Raw genomic sequence first — 21,261 nt, 5'->3', positions numbered from 1 at the left:
AAAGATCCTTTCTATTTTAAATTCCTTTTATTTTTTTATTTAGTGTATTTTAAAGGGTAATATCATCTAAACATTCTAATGATGATAGTACATTAAAAAAAATGTACTATCATCATTAAAATGCACTAAATAAAAAAAATATAATAGATTTGAATGGAGATGATCCTCCTCCCCATTGGTGTCCCTATCAACTTAGGTAACTTGCTATATGTCTTCAAAGAGTAACTCAATCGGCTGGTAAACATGCTTCATAAAGCGGAAATCACTAGCTCAAATCTTTCATCCCCTCTAATGTGAACGTGTCAAAAAAAAAAAATAATAACTTGCTATATAATGCAAGTTTAAATTTCTCTATGATAGGATTGTTTAGAATGTTATATAAATGTTTATTTTATAATAACATTTTTTTTTTCCCTCTCACCATTTTAAAAAAATTCTACAATTTTTAAGATAGTATATCTTGCACACTTCCTTAAATCTCAATAGTTGTTTTCAAATTTTATGGTTGGGATTTTCTCATATTAGTCCTTATCCTTTTTAATATATATATATGCGGGGAATATTGAAGAACTATATATGGTCATTGCTCACCCTAGTCTCTTTCTATATATATCAGTTGTCCCTTCCTTTTCTATAAAAAGGGCAAAAACGAGAAATTAAATATACGTCCAAAGAAGATGTAAGAAATAGAAGTGGGTAATAATTAAAAGTATGCCCACATTAACAAAAAAGGAGGCGGTGATAATACACATATTTTCATAAAGCTATGATCTAACAATGATTGCAACTCATATAATCACATAGTAGGTCCCATTATAGAGAATATACCTTTAGAATATGAGTGTGCATAGAATCTCTTGCTAGAATATGAGAATAGGAGAAACTCTAGAGAGAATAAAATCAATTAATGGAGAAATTGCTCTGATTTTAGGGTAAAAGGTTAAGTTTGACTATAAAGATGAAGGACAAAAAAAAGAAAAAGTTAAAAACTAAAATTTTTTTAGAAATAAAATATAATTAATGAATTCAAGGATCCGATTTTTGTTTTTCTATTTAAAGATAATATGAATATAATGAATAGAGAATAATTGCGTTCTTTAAATTATTTTTACAATTATTAGATTGTAAATTAATAATCTCAAAAGAGATTGTAAACATTGCTAAAAAAATATTTTTTAACTTAAAAGTTCTATTTCTTAAACAAAATCCTAAACATGCTCTAACTAGGTTATGGTGGAGTTTAAATCAGTTTTGTGCTGGGAAATAACTCAGATAGATCAACTTCCTCCCTATGAATATTTCTTCTGGGGCTCAACGACAACCCAATTAAGCAAAGTATTAAATTTTCAATCTTGGATACTTTAATTTTGTTTGGAACACAAGTCGAACTTGAGCACGCCATGGAGCTAGATAATTTGTTCAAATTTGATTAATTTATTTTTTGGATGAACTCTAACTTGTTCATGGGTTGCTTAATTAACATATTAATTCATTATATAAAAGTAAATGATGTCATTTTTTATGATTTTTCATAAATTCAAGCTAATCATTAGTTAGTTAATTATTGTTTATATTTTATAATTCGAGTTAATTAAGAAAATTAGTTTTTCTTTATAAACTTAGAAAAAATAACTTCACCAACCATTATTATATCATCAAATGGGTAATATCTTATAATCTTATCTAGAATCTTAAACAATCCAATCTCAAGTCCATATATAATGTTTTATAGTAAATGTATACATTCATTATGCGTGCACATATTACATCAAGACTTACAATCATAATGACTCAAGCTATATCTAATGACTCAAGCTATATCGATCACACGTTAGGAAAAGAATTCTCTTTTATCTTTGTTGAAGGTTTAATTTTTGCTCTCATTCCACATGGCAAGATCTTATTCAATGGAAGAGGCCAACTCAAATTAGGCCAAAGTTTCAGTGAAAAGAGCTGTAAGATCTCCATCAACAATTCTCACATTTTATCCGGTCGATGGCCTATATCATATCATATCGGGTTGATGGACCATATCACATTTTATTGAATCAATGATCCATATCATATCTTATCAAGCCGATGAATCATATCGCAATTCATCTTGCATATAGTCCATATCATATCTTATCTTATCTTATCGAGCTAATGACTCGTAAATATTTCATTGGGCTTATGGCTGATGTCATATTTTACTAGGCCTATGGCCCACAAGGGGATGTAGCTCAAGTTGGACCCCCTCTTCATCACCTCCATATGAATCGATCCAGCAACCTCAAGAAGCCCAAATATTCTTCATTCTACAAAAAAGTGGCATTGGACCAAAATTTATGATAGATGACCCAGAATGGCTACATGGCCAACATGCAGGAGCTAGACATCCAACAAGTTCACATCAACCCATTTTAAGGCCTTTTGCTCTATTTGGTGCTAGTGGAGCTCCATTCAAAACAGTCCAACAAAAATACAAGTTTACGAAAGGCAAGAATACAGCCCAATCCAACCTAAAGAGAGACCATGTCATCTTCCTCTTTGGAATGGTTATGTAACGCCCTAAAAATTAAATAATTAAAATACTTAAAGTAGAGTGTTACTCGTAGTATCTCCACACTACTTAAATGTTAATTGGCTAGATTTACTGCACAAACACCATATATTATAGTAAAGTAGAAAATAATGATTTGAGATAAATTTAAAATATTTGCAATTACCATTAACTATCATCAATATAGACCCAAGAGCTTCTAAATGAATGTTACTACCAAATTGCAATTACAATCTATCTGTGCAAACCTAACAAAGTGAGACATTCGTTTCGCATCTTCATCTCAAGGAAATGCTCAAATCTACAACCGAGCAAACCTATTAATCTGCAAAACACCAATGTGGTTTTCACAAAGGAAAAGTGCAATACCTCGATAAAACACCAAGTTTTAGAAGGCTAATAATTTACTACAAAGCGACAACATTTTCATAAAACATAGTTTTAATGAGTAATTACCTTTTTCCACCATCAACTATAATACATTGTCAATTTCCCCCCATAAATTGCCAACCTTACCGCCCAACCCTATCAAACTACCATTTTCTTTCCAAAACCCCCTTTCTGTTAGTCAACCATGTTAAATTGGATGGAATATTCTCTTTTAGATGTTAAATCTCCTTAAAAGATAAAAACACCCCCAAATAAAAAATTAAAACAAAAAATATAAATTAATTTAAAAAATAAAAAAATAGGAGGTGCGGCAGCCACTCCAACCGGGGGAAGGGGTGGCCAATGAGCCACCCCTAGAGGTGGCCAAGGGTGGCTCGCGGCCACCCCCGACCACCCTGGGGTGGCTTGCGAGCCACCCTCAAATCTGGTTGGGGGTTGGCCGCACGCCACCCCAATGGCCTAGGGGTGGCCCAATAGCCACCCCACCTCAGGGGTGGCACGCGAGCCACCCCTTCCCCCAATGGGGTGGTTGCTGGTTGGCAGCCTTTTTATATTTTTAATTAATTAATTAATTTTTAATTAAGAATAGCATGTATCATCATTCTATTGGTGATGACATGATACACTATTGGAATCCGTCAAGTATTTTAACATAATTTGATTACAGAGACTAAATTGTTATTTTGGCATATCCCCGATAATCCCTGAATTATTATTATTATTTTTTTATATCGCACAGATGAATTTTTAATTTGGGACAACCACATGGACTTATTTTTTATTTATATATTTTTTAATTTAAGTCTTTTTTAACTGCTTTTTTTTATATATATATTCACCTTTCTTTTATATAAATTAAATTATAATTGTTTTTTAATTTTAATATATTTCTATTTTTTTGAAACTGGTACTCATACATATATATATATATATATATATATATATATATATATATATATATATATATATTTGTTTAATTTTAAGGGTATTATATGTCATTTTTGTATATAAAGTTAGGGTATTTGAGTCATTTCAAGTTTTTTAACGTGGTTGACTGACGAAAGAGGATTTTTGGAAGAAAATGGTAGTCTGATAGGGTCGGGCAGTAGGCTTGTCAATTCATGGGGCGAAGTGATAATGCGTTGTAGTTGATAGGCGAAAATGTAATTACCCCTAGTTTTAAAGCCCAAAGACCTAAACCCGTTATAAGTAGCCCAACCCCTTGAAAACTTCAAACAAAACCCAAGAACTTCACTCTCTGACCAAACTTTCGCTAGGGGGACCACACGAACATTCAATCTTAACCTAAGTGCGAGCGTTTGCTTGGGGGACCACCACGAGCGTTCGTTGACCAGTCTTTGAGCCATTGGGTAATACCCAAATGTACGCTTGAACCCTTTTATATATTGTGTAATAGTACGCGAACGTTCACCCGATAGTACCCGAACATTCGCTAATAATTCTGAAAGGTAATTTTAACCCATTCTTCACCTTTTCAGAGGAGAGCATGCCCCAAGCCCCTATATAAACCCCTCCCTATAACCTTCAACCCCTCCTTACACCAAGAAACCCTAACCCTAGAGTGGGAGTGATTTTGAAGAGAAAGTAGAAGCCTTGGTGGATTTTTGCCATCATCAAGGTATTTTCTTGTCCATTTCCTCTATCTCCATGTTGTTCTTACTACTTTCTTAGTATTACAAATTTTAAAAATGCTTCGACAAATTCTTGTATCCATTCTCTAACAAAAGGCTAAGAATGTTTTAAAGTGTTTTTAACCCGCCTTCGATTCCTTCAAAGTTTGCATGCTAGCATGTTTTATACTTTGCATGTGTCTATTAGGAGCCTAGAGTGAGATGAACCACACCCTAGAAGCATAGGAGCTCATTTGAGCTTCTAGCCAAGAATTTGTACTCTCTGGCCGAACATTCACCCAGAGAGCATGACACACGCCCATAGACCCAAATGTGTAAGCTTAAGGTTTTGACGACCATTTTTTGTTAGAAATGAACTTATTATGTCTCTCAAGGAGTTCTCTAGTGTTGCATATAACTATATGTCATATTTCGTTATAGCAGGAATTTGTGATGTTAGAGGACTTGAGAGCGAGCCCATGAGGTAAGTAAACACTTACGAGTACTTTCCTTAAAAATGTGTGATATGCCAGGTGATTGATATGAGCATGCCTATATTTTCATATAACTCGGTAACTGTCTTAATAACTGGTTGATAAGATGCATCTTATGATATGGTACACTGGTACGTGCAGTACAATGGCCATGGGCTTACTATATAGACTTGAGTCTATGGTCAAATGTGTGTATGGAAGTGATATAAGAGCCTTGGATTCAATGGTTATTTCGTGGCTGGCGCAACCTTAATTGGCGGGTCACTATAAGACGTACATCATTAGTAGCCTGGGTCACCCAAGGTCGGACTCAGTCGGGCTGTTAGTGTTATGGACGGTAACATACAATGGTTGAGGCACCGACATTGTATTACAGGTCCCTCGGAACAGCGTCTACCCTGCTAAGAAGGGGTAATATCTGGGGTATACCATATATGATAGTTACAACATTATAAAGTATTAGTTTCATGCATTAAAACCCTTAGGTGATAGCCACTAGAAGTACACCAATTTCTTTCAACAAAACGATATTTTTATGGTGTATTAACAAAAGACAATACCTTTTACAAACCTTTGTGAAATTGCACGTATATTTTTGCTCAATAAAAACTGGCTCATGCCGTACCCAACTGTAAGGTTTACTTACTAAGTCGTTAGACTTATGTGGTTATTACATCTTGTAGGAAACCTATTTCTAGAAAGAGAAGAGTAGAAAGGATGCCATTACAAATTTATGTAAGACTAGAAATCTTCATGTTATTAGGTTTGATCAAGTTATTATTTTTATTAGATGCTCTGTGTCTATGTTTTGAGGATAATTTATGCTTCTTTTATGACTATTAGATTTTTCAAATTTATCTCACATTCCTATGCATTAACTCTAAACTGGCTTAGAGGAGCAGTTTCCCAATTAGCTACAAGTTAGCTATATTGGGGTAATTGCCAATAGAGAGCTCCTACTATCAGGTCAAGCTGTAAAACACCATTTTTACAGCATCTAATAGACATGTAAAACATCAGCAAAAAGCAATACATAGAATAGAAAAGAAAACACCATAAATCAACCCATCATTCACTATTAAGAAACAAAATCCTTTAATTGTTCGATAACCCCCCATCTCCTGCCTACAGCAACAACCCATTGTTCCATCTCCTGCTCATAGTTCCATTCCATCATCCCAAACATCAACAACCCATCGTTCACAATGGCCATCACTTTTTTCATTCAAATTGACGATTTGATTCCCATGTCCGTCGATTTCTCTGTGTTTGTCAATTCTGTACAACTCTCTACAAGAATTGGTTCCGATTTTGCAGAAGAATCGTCATTTTTTTCGTGTTCGTCAATTTTGTACAACTCTCTACAAGAATAGGTTCCGATTTTGCCAAATCATTAATTTTTATAGTCCAAACCAAGATCAGCCAGACCAAACAGGTGAGGCGTTTCCTGGCATATTCCTTTCCGTTGATTATGGTTGCTCTTTATGTATCTACACATAAATTGTATTGAACCACTTGGAAAATTCAAACTAAATTGATTATGATAAGACTCTACATTGATGATTGTGCTTGATCTAGTGTGTGTGATGGGTTGCGTGGTTTCATGTGATGGCTGAAATTAATGAGGAATTTTCAAATGGGTTGTTATTGTTATTGTTATTGTTGTACTTCTATGAGATAACATTGCCAGAAGAAGTATGAAAAACTATATATCATGGGAGAATGAGGAACCTATCATAATTCTATAAGATGTGGGATTGGAGAAATTAGTTTTCTGTATCTTGGTTTATTTGTTCCATAGAGCCCTGTATTAAAACTGTCTTTTATGTTAAAGATGCCGAAGAACTGAAACAAAAATTGATTTATGAAATTTGTTGAAGAGAATTGCAAGTTTTTAGCTTGTGCAATCTACTGTCTCTTGCATGATAAGTGCCTCCAAAAATCCTTTCAACATCTCGGTTTCACAAGTCCGGTTAGTTATCAAATATACTATACTTGTTTGAATTTTATTTGCTCCCCAATTTTTTATATTTGATTACAAAGCTATTTCTTTCTTTTCTTTTTTATTTGTTTCTTATTTTTGACAAAGTTTCTAATGGGGTTTGTGAATAGGGATGAGCTTGAGAAAGTGTTGAGCTTTAAGGCTAAAAAGAAAGTAAGATTCAACTCGATTGTCAAAATCTATGAATATGTTTCCTGCAATGAAGTTTTGGATTTTTATCTGGAGAATGAAGGCAGCGGGAAGAAAATACAACAAAATCAAGCAATTCTAAATCTTTTTTAGAAGATAATTACTAGAATTGCAAGGACAGTGATGATGAGTATGATGAACTAGACTATGAAGATAGTTATCTTGATAATATTGATGATCCCAGTGAAGAAGATGACAATGGGGGACTAATGGATAATGGCTTGTATGTGGATGGTGATGATGATGGAATTGTGGAATTGAGAACGATTTCTGCAACTCATGTGTTCACTGAGGAGTTTGATAGTCCCATACCAATATGTGGTTTACATGCTCGAGAAGTGAAGTCAATTGGGTCTGCAAGAGGTAGGCGTGGTTATGTTCATGTCGTGCTGAACCCAGTAGAAAATCTTAGTCAGTGGAGAGTTGTTAAAGCTAAAGGGGCACCTCCATTGAGAACTGAGAAAGAGAACTTTGTTTCAAATCAAGAACCCCATGTTCCCTTCAATTCAGAGCCAAGTGTAAATGAATTTTCATTCAATTTGAAGTCGAAAGGTGATCAAGCCAAGAAGTCAAGCCAGAAAACACCAAGGAGTTCTTCAAGTCGATGCCTTGATGAGATTTCCACAATAGGCACTACTCGGACCTATTGGAAGCACATTGTCCCTTCCTTTGTAGGAAGAGAAAAGGCATATGGTTATATGGTTGTACAAGATAAGATAATGACTTAGTTGGAAGAGGCGAAGCCAATTAGGTCTAACCCATATGCTTGAGATAGAAGTGCTTCTCAAAATCCTCCACTGATGCCAGTTAAAAATCTTGCTCAGTGGAAAGCTCTTAAAGCTAAAGGGGCATTGGAATTTTGAGGCCTTAAGAAGAGAATTTTGTTTCAAATCAAGAATCCCTAAGCCCCTTTAATTCAAAGCCAAGTTTCAAGGAAATATCAGTCAGTGTTAAGTCCAAACTGATCAAGCCAAGAAGTTAAACCGGAAAATAGCAAGGTGGGTATCCTAGTAGAAGCGTTGTTGAGAGTGATGTTTTGTAGCAACTATATATAGTCAGGTCAATTTAGTTTTGTATGATAGTTGCTTGCTGTTGTAATTTCTTGACATTTTATAAAATTCAATTTTCATTCTTTGTGAAAGTTAATTTAGTTTTGTACATGGTTGTTGGCTATTGCAATTGCTTAACGTTAAAATACAATGCAATTCATTCTTTGATTACATATTAATGTTCTTTTCTGCATTCAATTAAGCCAACCAGCCAAAGGTAAATAGTAGCATCCTCTGGCATACAAATTAAATATCTCAAGTTTAATGTATATGCCTTTGTCATCCTTCTATGGAGCTTTTGACTAGTAAACATCCATCAAAACTCCCATTCCTTGTGCAATGGATGTGCCTAATTGGACATTTTTTTGTTGTTGTATGTTTACTCTTGGATAGTTTTTTGTTGCATTGCTTGCTAGAAAAATTGCTGCATGAAGTTAAATGGTGTTTGATCCACAAGTTAAATAATAACCTTGTTCTTGTGTAGAGTCTGTAGTCGATGAAGATATAGGATCTTGAGACATACGCCATAGTTGTAGAGACATACGCCATAGTTGGCAAAGAACACTATAAATTATTCACAAATAAACAAAAGTTAAAAAATAGACATCTTCATTATTAATCAAATAATCACATATTACATTGATGGATGATATGTTATAATGAAAATTTACCTTTGCTAAACTCTGTTGCTCTATCAACCCCAAGTTAGGTGGCATCAAATTTGTATTCACGATATCTCTATTAAAAAAGAACATTTTGAAAACATATTAAGTCAAAATATAAATTTAATGTTAAGTATTTTAAATCAAAAAAATTATAAGAATACCTTGCTTGTCTATGCAAAGGACAATTGCTTTTCACATGCCCTATTTTTATTTTATTTTTTTGCAAATGCTACAAGTCCTTGTGGTGGTTCCTTGTTTTTCTTTTGGATGTTTTTGTATCAAAGATTTCGGTCGTCCTCTACAAGGAACATGTATAGGATCTTGCAATGTGAATATAATTTTTGACAATACTTGGCTATTTAATATAGGACCCTCGGCACTTCCTATGTCACCATCCTCTATATCTTTATCACAATCACCATCCATTGTCAAAAGCTCATGACAAAGCTTTTGTAAGGCAATGCTAAGATGTTCATATTTTCTTTTTCCAAATGGTACCCAAATTCTACAACATCATCAAATTCCAACTTTAAGCTATTTCTCATCAAGGTGGAAGAATTTTGTCTCTACTTCTATTTCATTACTAGATATGCCATGTATAATGCGACTCATGGCATTGATCGTCAATCTCTCAAAAACATAATGTTGGGGAATGTCCACCAAATATTTCTTCAAAAAAAGGTGAAGAATGTGCCTACATAGTATTCCAACAAATTCAAACATGTGACATGTACAAGTCGCTGAAACATTGGATGTCGAATTGAAAATCGCTCTAAACTTTAAGGGGGTAAAATGCACTTTTCCCAGAATTTTTTGTCTTGACATCTTTTTCTTTCTCTTTAAGGTAACATGCATTCAAGGCTTTATCATATTGATGGACAAAGTCACACACTACTGTGCTCGAACAAACATAATCTTCAAAAAACTTATTAATATTCTCACTCCGTTGAGTTTTAGACATGCCGGCACAAAATGAAATTCGCAAGTAGGCTAGCACCCACTTTTCACGCCGCATATAGAGTTTTTTCAACCAATCATTCTCTCCCAACTCATACTTGCCTAAAAATTCACTCAATTCCGTCTCAAACTCTTCAATTGTGAGCGTGTTATAAATACAATGTTAAAGTCCAATTGGAAAGATGGATATTTATTATATATATGAGCCAAATGTTTTTGAACTTTTTGTAAAATATGCCACAAACACAATCTATGAGTAGTATTTGATAGTACCTCTACAATTGACTTACCCATTGCCTTGTTATCATCTGTGACAATTGTAGAAGGAGCATGTCCAAGCATTGCCTTTAGCCATGTTTTCAACAACCATGTATAAGATTCAGCCATTTCATTTACGAGCAAAGTACATCCAAACATCACAGATTGATGATGATGGTTAACTCTAGTAAAATGAACAAATGACATTCTATAACGATTTGTCGAGGAAGTAGCATCAAAAGTAACATCTCCAAAATATTGGTATGCAGCTCGTGATCTAGCATCTACCTAAAAGCAATTTGCTATACTTTCATTTTCATCGACTTCGATTGAGAAAAAAAAAACTCGGGTTTTAGCATTGATTCTCGATAAAATAATTATACACTCTTTGTGCATCTCCATTTCCAATAAGAATTATTCTTTTATTGTCCATATAATTTTCAACATCTTTAGCAATACACCTAATATTATAGTCACCACCGAATTATTTACTCAACACCAACATTATCTTCCTTAGAGGTACACCAGACTCATTGAGTGTATCTATAAGACTTCTTTGGGCAGGTTTTACCACTCTATGTCCACAAAGAAAACATGTACTTTTAGGACTAAGGAGCTCATGATTATGTTTAACTACAAACTTACTTAAAGTTCATCTTAACCCCGTTTTCTTTGAACCCATCATTACTTTACATCCTATCATTGTTTTTGCGGGCTTCGAATTTATATGTGTTTTCTTTTGATAAATCTTAGGACGAAATCATTCCCTTGAACAAACATAATTTACCGCAATCAATGACTTATCTTCCTTCGATAGTCGAGTATGATTTTTTCTAATGCTAAAACCCTTTTGCCTTACATGAGCATTATAACATGTACAAGCATCTTCAACTTCATCGAATTCCAAACCAAGGCATTGTTCCAAAGGACCGTTATATGAAGAAAAACTAGAAGTAGGCTGCTTCAAATCATTCCCAAGTAAGTTTATATCATTTTGATCTTTTTATCATCTCATCATCAACATGTAAGTCTTCTATAGCCAAGGAATCATCACTTGTGGTTATCTCAAGTTCCTCAAAACATGATTTTATTTCTTAATTTTTATTATCTAGATCTACAAAAGGCACCATAGATAGTTTAAGTAATTATTAGGGTTCATGATTTTATTACTTAAATTTTAAACAATGAATGTACGAGTCCACATATTGGTTAGGTTTCATCTTTACATACAACTAATATTGGCAAAGGCTAAATCCATAATTTGCTTCCCATGAATATTGGGAATTTTCTGTTTAGCTGTATAGCATCTAAACAAGATTGTCTGTGTTTGATCCCTAAAAGTGTATTTCATTGATGTAAAAATGTCTAGAAGAAGAAGCCATGACTTATTTTTCAAGTTTCATCTTAAATCATTATGTCCATATATGTAACTGAACATATGATTCTACTTAATGCTAATTAGAGGTTTGAAAGATACTCCAAGCTTATACAATTTTGGGAATATGAAAAGTATCACTTTTTGAAGACTTTTAGTTTTGATTTTTACATATTCATGCAAAATATTGTGACCATGAGATGAATGCAATATACTTATAGTATATACATCTATCTAGAACTATGAACATTGTGGTATCTTATGATATATATTTTATAAGCAAAAAATGGATAGTTGTGCTTAATACGTACTCATGCATCATATATTTGATTATGCAAATTAAAGTTTAAATGCTTAATAACTCACCAAGTGGTTGACTTTGCTACTGCTGAACTTCATCTGTTCTTCCAATTTCAACAAACCTAAGGACTTTCCTCAAATTTTTACACAAACCTAATTCAAATATAACACCAATTAGTATATATACAATTGGAATAACAACGAAAATGAGCAAACCCAAGGACTTTCCTCAAATTTTCATTTGGCATGCCTTCTTGTTTAACGTGCCTTAAAGCTAGAATACAAAAACAGCAAAGCTATCACAGCTCTTGCAAAACAATACAACTGAATCAATTTATGCAAATGCACGTAGAACGAATTTGAACTACCAACAAACATCAACAACTCTATCTAAAGAGAAAAATTACAATCAATTAGAGCTATTTGCAAAATTACAAACAACTCTATTACAATCAATCACAGGAAAATTACATATAACTCTATTCATCAAATCTGCAAATTCCACTAGCAATCGCCAACAACCAGAGATTGGGCAGAGGAACAAACAGAAATTGCAAGGCCAAGCAAGGTCAATCAGTGAAAAAATTGGCCCACTAAATTTACTCTATCAATATCAACTACAAGCAAGTCTAAGCAATAATGATTCGGCAAAAATTACAAAAACAGAGTAGTGGGCAGTGGAATAAACCAAACAAACTAATAGACTAACCCTTGGGAGGAGGCGAAGGGTTGTTTACAGTGGTTAGGAATTAGAGCACTAGCAGCAAATACCCTATATGCCATTTCCTTCCTTATGTTTAGAAAAAATTTCAAAAAAACCTACTCACATTAGATTCCTTACATTTAACCAGCCTTCAAAGGTTGTTGCAGTGTTTCCCAATATGTAGAGAACCAAAAGTGGTTTCCTACACGTTATTTTGATATAAACATTTCTATTTCGTCTCTCCTCTTTCATTTTTTGTCTTTAATTTGGAGATTGTGTTGGGATTTTGTGAAAAAAAATGAGGGTAGATAGGGAACTTGTATTTTGTAAAGAAATAATATTTTAATGGTATAAGAAAATATAAGAGAAGCTATTGTGAAATATATTTTCATAGGGAAGTAAAAAGTAGTTTTGTGCCATAAACTTATGAAAAATCAAAGAGAAGCTGCTACTAGTGCTCTTAATAGCAGAAAATGCTATAAAACGAATGGGCGTTGGGCAGTGACGGTGTTGTGCAGTGGCTGGCGTCAAGCAGTGGACGGCGTTGGGCAGTGGCCGAAATTTGGGAAGAGGCGAATGGGCGTTGCTTCGTCAGTCTCTTTACGTAGTTATGTTGTGTTTAGGATTGAATAAGAGAAAGAGAAAAGGGGTTTTTTGTCGATTTGGGCTTAAAAGATCCAGTGTTTTCGTTACTATTATATTAGGTGTTTTTAGCTTGCATGTCAGTATTCTATTGGATCCTATAAAACTGGTGTTTTACAGTCGGTCCTGATTAAAGGTTTTCTCTTGCCAATAACCTTACCAGACTGGTAAATGATAGATTTGGGGGTGTTACAAAGTAATTGCGTAAATTCACGACTTAATAAGTAAATTATCACAGAATCTATGCGATGAGCCTAAGTAATAATTGGTACTTCTCAAACTTTGGTAACCAAAATGTCATGGGTTTTGCGAAAAAGACATGTGTTATCTCTGTTATGGTGCCATTAGAAAAATTGGTTTGTTTTTATAATTGTGTAGGCATAATCCCAATAACAAGTCAATTACATTTTAATGCAAGGAAAAAATGTATAATAGGTAAATTGCATTTAACAATCATAAATTTCGTCTTTTGATGTATCCAAGCTCTTAACCCCTTCTCGATAGGGTTAGCGATGTCCCAAGAGAACTGTAATACAACACAGGTGTCCAGGATGTAGCTGCACGATGTCCATCACTAGTAGCCCAATCAAGTATGTCCATCACTGGCACGTTACCAATTGGTAACGTGCCAGTTTAGCACGTTACCAATTGGTAACGTGCCAGTTTAACACGTTACCAATTAGTAATGTGTTGCATTTCACACGTTACTAAAATAATTAGTAACGTGTCACAAATTGACACGTTACTAATTTATAACGTGCCAAAAAGTAATGAACAGTAGACACGTTACTAATTGGTATGTTTTTTGTAGTGCCATACCGCTAATAACTTTTTTCTTAGTAAACCACAAATTAAACATAGTTGCGTTGGTCGTGATAAGATCATTGGATCCAAAGCCAAAACATAGCATAAATCTCTAGATCATATATATATAATTTGTGGTTTACTAAGAAAAAAGTTATTAGCGGTATGGCACTACAAAAAACATACCAATTAGCGGGCATATATATATATATATATATATATATATATATATATATATATATATATGTGCCCGCTATCCATATATGATGATTCACAGAATGTGTTAAGTTATAAACATTTGATATCAGTTTTGCAATGTTTATAACATTTGATAAATTCATTAGGTTCATGAAAATTTTATAAGTGTTTATAAACGTTCAGCTGTGGCAAACATCGAACATTCTAGTGGGATACGCAAACATCAACATCGAACGTTCCAATGGGATACTCAAACATTCGGAATTTGGAGAATGGTGAAAATTAAATATCAAAGTTGTTTTTGGAAAAATTTAGTTAGTATCTTTATTGGACCTTTTAATGTTAATTATAATTTGGGTGTTGGATGATAAAGCGTGATTGTTGAATAAGTAGTTGTATTTATAGGAGAGGGTTGTTACTTGGCCCAATTCAAGAATAAATTTAGCTAACGGTACTTTTCGAGTTCCTCAATCTCCTAGGAGTCCCAGTTAGAGGAAATAATCACGTTTAGTAGCAGTTTAGAGCAAGAACCAAAGATTTCACTACTGACAATAATAAGTTTTAGTATTAAAGCAAAAAAAAAATTGTTAAATAGTGCACTAAAAATAATAATATTACCTTCAAAATAACCGAAATTTAACATTTTGTGTGGACTAACATAATCATTTGTCCAATTTTAGGCCCATAATAGAATGAGCCAAATTTTGTGGACACATGAGAAAGCATTTTACTCTAGCTTACTCTCATCCTATATATAAGTGAAGTTAGCCCATTCGACTTTATTAAGTCATTATATGAAAATTATGGTTGAGAGTAAGTCTCTCTACACACACAAAACACAATTTCCTTCTAGAGAAAAGAATTGCCTTTAGTAGCCACTCGAAGCAAAAACCAAAGATTTCACTAATGACAATAATATAAGTTTTAGTACTAAAGAAAAAAATTGTTAAATAGTGCACTAAATGATTTTAGGTGGCTAAAATTGTTAAATAGGTCAAAACAAAAATTTCACTAATGCTTATATATATATTAGGTCGCTTTCCCAGTTCCCACAAGTTAATCCTAAGCCACGATATATATATATATATATATATATATATATATATATATATATATATATATATATAGGTCGCTTTCCCACAAGTTAATCCTAAGCCACGATGGATTGAACATGAAGCAAAGACCTTTTTTCTTGGCTGGGTATATTTCCATTATCTTATTGATAAAGTGTCATGGATTTCCATATAATGCAGCAGTCAACAATATTATTCTTGGCTTTTTAGATGGGGGGCCATGTATTGTACGTGTGAATTCATTCAAAGCTTTCTTCAACACCAAATTCTGTCTCATTAATGTTGGTGAGAGAGGTGGTGGGCACAACTTTTAGGTTGAGTGGTTCGTAATTGTCTCCCAAATGGTTGAGAAGAAATCAACGGAAAATGGTATTTTAAACACCCACGTCATGTCTTTAAGGGGTAGCTCAATTACTTGTAGATCACACTTAATAAAACAGAAGTTACTAATTTAAATTCTATCTCCCATTTTTCTTGTGTGGACATATTAAAAAAAAAAAATACCCACACCAGAAAAATAAATAAATAAATAAATGTTTTTCAACCTAGTTTAATTGTCATAAAAGTCGAGTTTGTTCGATAACCCCCCCTTTTTTTTTTTTAGCGAACAAGCAAAACTATTAACAAACAAGCACTAAATACTCATAAAACATTTAAAATTACTTTTATATTTACGTCACATCAAAATATTTTATCATCCAATAAAAAAAAATTTAAAAAAATACCCTTTAAAAAGTTTTATGGAATCTTTGATTAGGGCTCTTCACCTAATATTTGAGTGGCATACTTTTACATCCCAACAGCCTCCACTACCTGCAAATATTATCCAGACTTTGGGGGAACGTTCAAACTTCTTTTTTTGAGCCTATTGACATTCATGAATCTGATTTCTGCTTCAATTATTCAAATTGCTAAAGAATTTGGATACGAATCATTAAAAATGTAGAGTAAATACAAATGGGCCATTTCTCTCTAGACTATTTCCCTCCACGAGTTCATCTTTTCTGCATTCAAGTTGCAGTGGAAGCAGTTGGGGGTTTTTTTTTAAAAGTTTAATAAAGAAAGTTTAGGAGGGAAGACTTTGGTCAACAAAAATTGACAAAATCCAGCAGATATGCCTTCTTAGATAGATATGGGTGTGACTAGATAATGGGGAAGTATAAAGTTTGTTATTGAGATTTAAAAATTAGTTTCCAGTTTCTTTAAAAAAAAAAAAATCATTCATTGTTCATCACATTATTTAAAAATCACTCTCCGTTCTTAACTTTTTTCTTTTCTTTTCTTTTTTTTTTTTTTTTTTTTTTCAAATTGTTGATGGAGTTTCTCTCATATTGTCGAGTCACCAAATTGCCCGCAGTTAACTTTTTTTTTTTTTTAAAAAAAAAAAATTATTTTATTTTGATATATCCGCACAAAGAAAAAAAAATAAATAAAAAATTCAAATTAATGATGTCCGCTTTATAAGACGTGATCCCTAATTGATCGAGCTACTCTCCTGGGAACAATATTCCACATTTGCTTAATAAAGCGAAAACATCATAATATTATAATCACTCTCCGTGAAATTACAATAGTAATAAAATTATATATATATATATATATATATATATATATATATATCAAAAAATCGTCCTACACAAGAAGTTTTTTTCTTTCTTAATTTTTTGTTTTTTAGGATATAATTTTAATTTAATGAAAAATGACAGAAACTCTATTAGCAATTTAGACAGAAAACTGAAATTAGGAGTAATTTTTAAAGTAATGAAAAACTTATAGAGTGATTCTTTCTTTTTCTTTTTTCTCTTTTGAAACCCTAGGGAACAATTTTTTGTTTTTATTTTTTCTTTGATACATTATAATAGAAAATTAAGCCTTCTTTAGATATTTGAGTGGAATAAATTTTTATTTGTATTTGGTATTTTGTTTGATAAAGATGGGAAGATAGGTCAAGGTGTTCCCACCTAACCTAATCACATATAAAATAACTTGAAACTTTTCTTGAGAATGACATGTGGGGTTCAACCTTCTATCCTAAATGGAAGTTTGGGATCCAGGCAAGTTCCCTCAGCCCCTTTGCTTGGCAAAGCCTCTTACCATTTTATTTATTTATTTATTGAAAAAAAATACATTTTACCCCCCTATCTATTCACCCATTTGCAGTTTTAATCCCAATATTTAAAAAGTGACATTTTATCCCTCCAAACTTCCAAATTGTTACAATTCAACAATTCTGACTTCTTTTTTTTTTTTTTTTTCCCAAAATGCCGTAATCCCAAGTTAAATAATAATAATAATAATAATAATAATAATTAAAATTTATGGGGTGGCCAGCCACCCCAGTTGGGCCTGGGGGTGGCTTCGGCCACCCCAGATCGGTCAGCCCTTAATTTTTAATTTTTTTTAATTGTTTTTTCTTTTAACTTGGTATGGGGCATTTTGGGGAAAAAAAAAAAGTCAGAATGGTCGAATTGCAACAATTTGAAAGTTTGGAGGGGGTAAAATATCACTTTTTAAACATTGAGGTTAAAAGTGCAAATGGGTGAATAGTTCATAGGGGTAAAATGTATTTTCTCCTTTTTTTTTTTTTTTAATAGTAATAAGAAGTTATTGATATAATATAAAAGTGAAATGAATTTTAAATATTTTACGAAAGAAAAGTTAATAAATTTTTTTGTTAATATGAAAATATGAAGAAATGAAAAAGAGATAGGAGAAAGGCTAGCCAATTGCATGCTTGTAATTTTTCTTTTGGTTTTATGCACATATATTAAGTTTTTTCTTTTCAACAAAATTAAGAAAAAGTGTCATGTTTATATACTATATCCTCATTTTATTGGGCTGATAACTAATATGGCAGTGCTCTTCAACCCTTGAATTAATCTAAGGACTAAAGACACTATCATATCAACCTAGTAAAATATGATTATAGTATATATCATTTTTCAAAAAAAAAGGAAAAAAAAATATACACTCTTCAAGTCATGAAAACCCCATTTGTTATACCCTATGATAATCAAATATTTGTCAATTTCACAAGTGGTAAAAGAAACCCACATAATCCAACAACAAAATATAACCTCCATTTCAAACAAGACCCTCAGTATTTGCCCCAACCCCCAGATCAAATACTGATTATATATAATCAAGTAATTGAATTAGGAAGACACATTAGAAGAAAGAAAGGAAAAAAAAAACAAAAAAAAAGTTTGTTTTTTTTTTCTTAGATCTATGATGACATGTGCATCATGCATACATAACCATCTTGACATCTTGTCAGCATCACTTAATTAACATCAACAAGAGCTGGCATGAAGATGCTACAATCCAACAGTACCTGCCAACTACAAAAAGCATAAAATTGTGTCAATTGTACAAATTTGATTAAATGTTGCCAAATTACTCATATATCCACCAAATGAATTTATAACTCAAGTCATAACATATGGTCGTATTACATTATACCAAGGTCAAAATGGGAAACTCATAGAGGAGCGACATAATTGCCGAGGACCGCCCCTCGTGGAAACCAACAGTAGTCTTTGAATAGTTGTACCAATTTGACTCTTTACAACACGTGTTTCGAACCAAAAAAGAAAGAAAGAAAGAAAGAAAAAATCCTCACCAAACATTATTAGTCCATAAATCCCAGTACAAAGAGACATAGATGTCGTTGTTGAGGTTCCAATTTCTACACCTATAATTAATTAATAAGGTTTGGTATATCTGTTTAGAATTGGGAAAACCAATTCTAGCTAGATCCTCAAAGACCAATATTTGAAGATCCATTAAGATTAGAACTCCAAGGAACTAGAGGGTTTATGAAAAATGAACAATTCTATAATGATTATAAACTGATAAAATATTTTAAGTTGTTGAAATTTCATATTACTTGAATTATATACCCTGCGAGTTGACGTAGTTGATCGCCCCCAAGCCTCGTACCAGGAATGCCGGCTTGCGGAGTTGAGAATAAGTTTGAAGACTTGCTAGAATATCGTCAAGAGACAACTTCGATGCTTAAGTTAGCAAGAGTTTCATGAAAAAGACGAATATACCTAGCAGTAGGGTATATTGAAAGTGTACTTGAAATGGTTATCTTAATTTTTCTCCTTTCAAGCATTGCCGGTTTCGTGTTGTTTTTGCCAAGAATCACCTCCCAGTTGGGCGTGTCCTTGGCTCTGTATGACATTCTTCCCGGGCACTTTAGTCCGACTCATCAAGGTTTGTTGCTCGAGTCTCACTTCTAGGGTTTGGAGCTCATCCTTGGTTCTAGCCTAGTCTAATTGATAATTGGTATATCAGTATTTATACAATTTTATAACAAATTAAAAACAAATTATTTTCTAGAAAATTAGTTTCAACTGAATTATAATATTGTTGTGGAAAGTTAATTTTTTGTAAGTTGATGACTTATAACTTGGTAGAGCATATATAATTAGTCATTCAATTTATTGAGCTTCTAGAAAGGAATTACGATTTAATTAGTTTATGCACGAGGAAGAAATTAAAATAGATGGTGATTAGGGATAAATTATGGTAGAAATGCACTCTATCAAGATTGATCAGCACCTATTTTCATATACAACAAGCACATAGTTTATAATAAATTAAGCTAATAAAAATTTCGTGTGTGGTTTCTATCATCTATGTAACAAATAATAATGCCAAAAATATGAAATTTATTATTATTTTTTTTTTTTGTCATAGTATATGTATGAGATATTGAGTGATGATACGGAGAACGCCAGGTGTGCATGAGTCATGCACGTCAGGCTTAATTTTTTTTTTTTTTAATAATTAAAATAATAATATTTTATTATTTTAAAATATTAAATCAGCCATGCGTGGGCACGCCCCGGCGTCCCTTTATCATCACTGATGAGATATTAATATTTTTAGTTAAGTGGTCTAAATCTGAAATTAATGACATGACATTTACATTATTACATTAGATAAGCTAATGACATGACATGACATGACAATTACATTAGATAAAATTATACTATATAAATTAGATAATATCATATCATAATAATTAGGGTAAAGTCCACATACTTCTATCAAACTACCACCTAATTAACAATATTTTTTCTTAAACTTTCAATTGTGACAATGTCTCCTCAAACTACTAAAGCATTGTCAATGTCTCTCACACCTTCAAGGTTAGCAAAAAGATAAAAGTACTTCTATATATTTCTCAATATGACAACAATACCTCTATAAATTCAAAATAATAATAATAATAATAAAATAATATTTTTTAACTGAAAATGAAAAATTTTAATTTAAAAATAATAATTAATTTTTATTTTATTTTTTAAACACATTTTTAATGATTTTTTGTTTAAAACGAATATTTAAAAAAAAAACAAAGATTTTTATTTTTTAAAAAAAAAATTTTGTTTTAGAAAACAAAAATTTTTATTTTTTAAACAAAAATTTTTACGTATTTTAAAACGGAAATTTTTATTTAAAAATGTTATAAAACAAAGCAAAAAATTTCAATTTTTATAACCAAAAAAAAAAAAAAATCGATTTTTTTATTTTTTTTCTTATAAAAATGATTTTTTATTTTAAATTTTAAATTTGCCATCCTTTGGATTTTTTATTTTACTAAGAGCAATTTTGTCATTTGGGGGAATATTGTTATAATTAAAAATTTAAAGGGATATTGTCAATTAGATTATAGTTTAAGGAGAGTACGTAGACTTTTCCCTAATAATTAAAGTTTGAAAGGAGTTAGCAATCAAAGCCTATAATTAGAGTGCATGTAAATGTCATGTCATTAACCAAAAACATGAAGGAAATTAAGTGAATGGGTTTAGACTATAAAGTGCACTATTTATTTCTCCGACTCTCCAAGAAGTGAAAGGGAGAATAAAAAGGCAAAAAAAAAAGTGCCCCAATAAAAGAGATAAAGTAGGCTCACAAATGCAATTAATTCAATAAATTGGGCGCATAATTTTTTTATTTTATTTTTATCTTAAAA

General features: G+C 32.2%; 1 pseudogene; it reads left to right on the top strand.

Annotated features, from left to right (window-relative positions):
• The first annotated feature begins 4,946 nt into the window (after positions 1-4,946).
• Positions 4,947-8,111, top strand: LOC132187994 (uncharacterized; annotated as a pseudogene).
• The last annotated feature ends 13,150 nt before the right edge of the window (positions 8,112-21,261 follow it).

The sequence above is a fragment of the Corylus avellana genome, chromosome 6 (assembly GCF_965113065.1).
Source record: "Corylus avellana chromosome 6, dhCorAvel1.hap1.2, whole genome shotgun sequence".
In the NCBI taxonomy this organism is placed as follows: Eukaryota; Viridiplantae; Streptophyta; class Magnoliopsida; order Fagales; family Betulaceae; genus Corylus; species Corylus avellana.
This window is presented reverse-complemented; position numbering and strand designations above follow the sequence as displayed.